This window comes from Triticum aestivum, chromosome 7B, assembly GCF_018294505.1.
Source record: "Triticum aestivum cultivar Chinese Spring chromosome 7B, IWGSC CS RefSeq v2.1, whole genome shotgun sequence".
Taxonomy (NCBI): Eukaryota; Viridiplantae; Streptophyta; class Magnoliopsida; order Poales; family Poaceae; genus Triticum; species Triticum aestivum.
The window spans coordinates 713280619-713285121 of NC_057813.1; the positions used below are offsets into that span (position 1 = coordinate 713280619).

Consider the following 4503-nt stretch of genomic DNA (forward strand, 5'->3'; position numbering starts at 1 on the left):
CACGCGCGCGACTCTCTACAGAGAGCGAGATCGTGGAGAGAGAGAGAGAATTTTTTCTTTTTTTTCTTTTTTTTGTTCTTTTTAATTTTAACTAGTTAATTAGTTTAACAAAACCGGTAAAATAACTTAAAACTTGATAATTAACAAAAAACCGTAAAATTTGATAATTAACAAAAAAAACGTATATACGGAGAGGGGGCGGCGAGGGGGGCGGCGATGCGCGCGGTGTTATTTTTAGAGATCGAGAGGGGGCGGCGAGGGTTATACATGTGTGTTGTCCTCGCCTCCCTCTCCGTGACGCCGTCGTCTGCCGCCCCGTCTCGCGCTCTACCGCGACACCCTCTCCCACCCCTTCCTCGCCCCCTCCTTTTGCCACCGCCCTTTCGCCACCGCCACCGCCACCGCCCCCCTTCTTCACTTAATTAATTTGTTTTTACTACATGTTTTCAGGACTGACATAATGGCGGACGATAGAGCTGACCCGATTATGGACAACTATGATCCGGACGGTGAAGCACATATGTTCAGCATCATAAACGGCGATATTCTATATGTGCCGACCGGACAAGAAGAAGATGATATCTCTTCTTATCTGAACCTTGACGGTGAAGATGAAGGGCGCCGTCAGCAAGATGATGCCGAACAAACGTCGATAAACGACGATCTTCAAATGGAAGTAGCAACCACCTCCAGCGCCGAGGTATATATATACATTGAGCCTCTGGTGATACAAACTAACTGATTTGAATAAATATGTGTGTACTAACGCGCGCGACTCTCTTTCTTATTTTAGCCCTCGACCGGATCGTCGAAACAATCGAGTACGTCGTCAAAGCGTGGGGCAACCAAGACGATGAAACAAGGAGAAACATGCACCATCGAGGTTGTCGACAGTGCAACCGGCAGGCCGCTGGAGCCTCGCAAGAACGCCACCAAGTTTGTCAACCAATGCGGAGCCATTGTTAGAGACAACGTCTCGATCACCGTCCAGGAGTGGAATAAGCCAAAGAAGGCACGAATTGCTGGTTTCACTTTTGTCGATAAGAGAACAAAAAAAGATTGCTTCAAGAAGCTTATGGAACATTTCGTTCTACCTCCGGAATACAACAAATTCGATGAGGAGGGTAACAAGATTGAGGAAAACAAGGAGAGGAGGAGGCTAGTCAAACAGTTCGCTCTTCATAAGATGGCCGACGCATTCCGGAAATTCAAGCAAAATCTAGCCCATGACTTGGTCAAGCAGAACAAGACTCCGGATTTCAAAGGACAATATGAGAAACTGAAACATGATTGCCCAGAATTTGTGAAGCAAAAGAAATCGGAGCAGTTCATTCAAATATCGAAAAAAAATAAAGAAAATGCGGCTAAGAAGGAGTACAATCATATTATGGGGCCAGGAGGGTATCGCCTTTGGGAGCCTAGGTGGGAGAAGATGGAGAACGAGCTGAGGGCGCGAGGAATCCGTCCAGGTATGGAGGGATGGGACCCAAGGGCCAAAAGCTGGTGGTACGGGCATGGGGGAACGCTGAACCCAGAGACAGGGGAGTGTGTTTACCGGGGCAAAATAATTAAACCCACCCAAGCCCTTATTGACGCAATGAGGGATGCTCAAGAGGGGAAGATCAAGTTCAACAGAGAGAACGACGCGCTGACAAAAGCCCTCGGGAATCCTGAACACGGAGGACGTGTACGAGGCATGGGGCACATTCCGTGGAAAATAGGGTTCCCCCAGAACGATGACCCGTACGGTTACAGAAGCCGGAAGAGAAAGATGGATCGGGAAGCAGATGTTGTGGCGCGGTTGGCATCGGAAATGGATGTGATGAAGAAAATCGTGAGTGTACTAGTAGCCGAAAGAGATGCAGCTCGGGCGCAGCATGAAGATCATCCAGCGGATCTCAGAAGCCAGCAGCGGAGAAGCAGTGTGGCTTCCACGGAGGCCCCATCGGCTGGTGCAGATGCACCGACAATCGAAATTACTGCACCGGAGCCTCTGGTGGTCGAAATTACTGCACCGGAGCCTCTGGTGGTCGAAATTACTGCACCGGAGCCTCCTCGCTACCCCGTGGACGATATAAAGGAGATGAAAGAATGTCATCTGTATTATCCTATCGGGAACATGTCCATGAAGGTAGCCATCGGCAGTGCTTTACCATGTTTACCTGGAGCACTCCACCACAACAACCCCATTCAAGATGGCTATGCTCGTGTCACGGTGGAGGACATAGTCGAAGGGTTTGAGGACCTGGAGATTGACATTGCTACACCTGAAGGGGAGAAAAGACTTGGAGATGTCAAGCGCCATTTCATTCTATGGCAAAAGAAGTTTATCAAGTTTCCAGGCGAGGCGCCAAGGACAACAAGTCCACCCCCCTACGGTGGTGGTGGTGGCGGTGGCGGTGGTGGTGGTGGTGGTGGTGGCGGTTCACCTACACCTCCGTCACGTCAGCCGACGCCCCCCAGTCCACAACGTCCGGCGGGTGATCAGACGCCGCCCCCAGTCCTCGTCCGGCGGGTGATCAGACGCCGCCCCCCAATCCACCTCCGGCAAAGAAGCAGAAGCAGTCCTGGATTATTAACCTGGACCCTTATGTACCTAAGACCACAAAGGTACCGGAGCCATCACTGAAGCCTCTCCCCACAAGGCCTTGGGAACGTAGTGCCGAGGAAACTGCCGCGGCCGCGGCTGCTGATCATGAGAAATGGAAGGCGGACTGCAAGAAGAAAAGAGAGCCCGAGCCCAAGCCAGTATTTTCTGATGAGCAAAAGAAGTGGGCTAAGTCATTTTTGAGCACACCGTCCCAAGCCACGAAGAATCTGCCTGACGACTATGCACGTGAACTTCGTAGGCAGGCACTCATGTTGAAGGAGAAGAAAGAGCGGGCGGAGAACCAGGAGAACAAAGCCTTGGAGGAGGCCGAGAAAACAGAATTAGAAAGTAAAAAAAGTGGGAAACGAGTTGCCCAGTTCGGGGAACAAAGTAAACAATCGATTGCCCCGCTTATAGTGAAAGCCGCCGGTCCGGATGACCCCGATATCATAGCAGCTGCGGCAGCACATGGATTGACTGTAACGAGTGCCAGAGAACAAGCGGCCAACTTAGGTATTACTCTTCGTGAACTGTTAGGCCTTGATGAGGCGCCAGTGAAGGAGGTAGTAATTACATATGTGAAGAATGGGCCTCTCGTCGAGCCTGCGCAGGAAGAGGATCTACCTCCACAAATGAAAGGTCTGCTGAAATGGTACAAGGGTTACATAAAAAATAAAAACGCCAAAAAATATATTTATGCGGAAGTTAGATATGAGCATCACTTCAAACATTACTATGTACAAATTCATCCGAGTGAATTGTTCCAGCTTTTCAATCTGCGCGAGCTCGACAAATCTATCATCAGTTGCTACGTTCTGTAAGTGATTTATTTCTACCCCATCTCGTTCATATTGCCTGCACTATATATATGTCCTAACTATATTGTTGTGTCCGCTATTATACATGCAGAATGAAGATTAAGGAATGCAGAGTAAGGAACATCCATGATGTTGGGTTCATTGACCCACATATCGTTAATGGATATGTGTTGGAGCATCACCCCGCCGACATGGAGGCAGACCTGTGGCAGTTTCTTACAAAGCAGGAACTCAAAAGTGATATTCTATTTCCTTACCATTTTGGGTGAGTGTTTCTGTCTTGAGCACATTTTTTTGTTTACTCCATGCATGGTATGTGGCCGGCTAATCGATGAGTTATGCATGACGTACTGTGCATGTATCGTGTCCGCAGGTTCCACTGGATTCTGCTAGTAATTAAAGTTGACACCTCAGAATGTCTCGTCCACGACTCTCTGAATAAGGATCCAAAGCTTTGAGGCGGCATGAGAAGAATGCTGCAGAAGTAATTATTTTCATTCATTTGCGCTCTATATCGATCGGCCTATTTCGTTCATTTCCTAATATGAAGTAACTAATAACTCTCTTGTTCATTTAATTTTCTTTGCCTCGTAGGGTTTGGAGACGGTTCGTAGATACAAAGGTCGGTGAATTCAAAAAAGAGCTAGAATTCAAAAGGTCAAAGGCTAAGAATGGTGAGGATATTCAGCCAGCGGGGACCAATCTATGTGCATACTATGTCTGTGAGATGATCCGGAGATACACCTCTGAGCGGCGGGTTCCGAGTGATACCAATGCTCATAGGAATAACCTCCGGATGATGCTTAGTCCAGAAGCTCGCTTCCGACCACTTCAAGAGGAACTAGCTGGATGGTTCAGGAGGGAAGTCCTCCATCCTAAAGGAGAACACCATTACGAGGACGTAGAACTTTATATGCATTAAATTATGTATGGAAACTTGTTCAAAATTGTATATGGTCATCCGATGATATTGAATATATATTGTATATTCCTCTTGAATTCTTTTTGGTTCTAATTTCAAATTTGTTTGAAATTGTACATTCATATGCATGTATGTAGTACCGTAGAATATGTGAAACTCCTTCAAAATTAAAA

General features: G+C 47.5%; 1 protein-coding gene across 1 annotated transcript in view; it reads left to right on the forward strand.

The window, feature by feature from the left end:
* Positions 1-4503, forward strand: part of LOC123158583 (uncharacterized) — a 13131-nt gene that overhangs the window by 6956 nt on the left and 1672 nt on the right. The window lies entirely within an intron of this gene.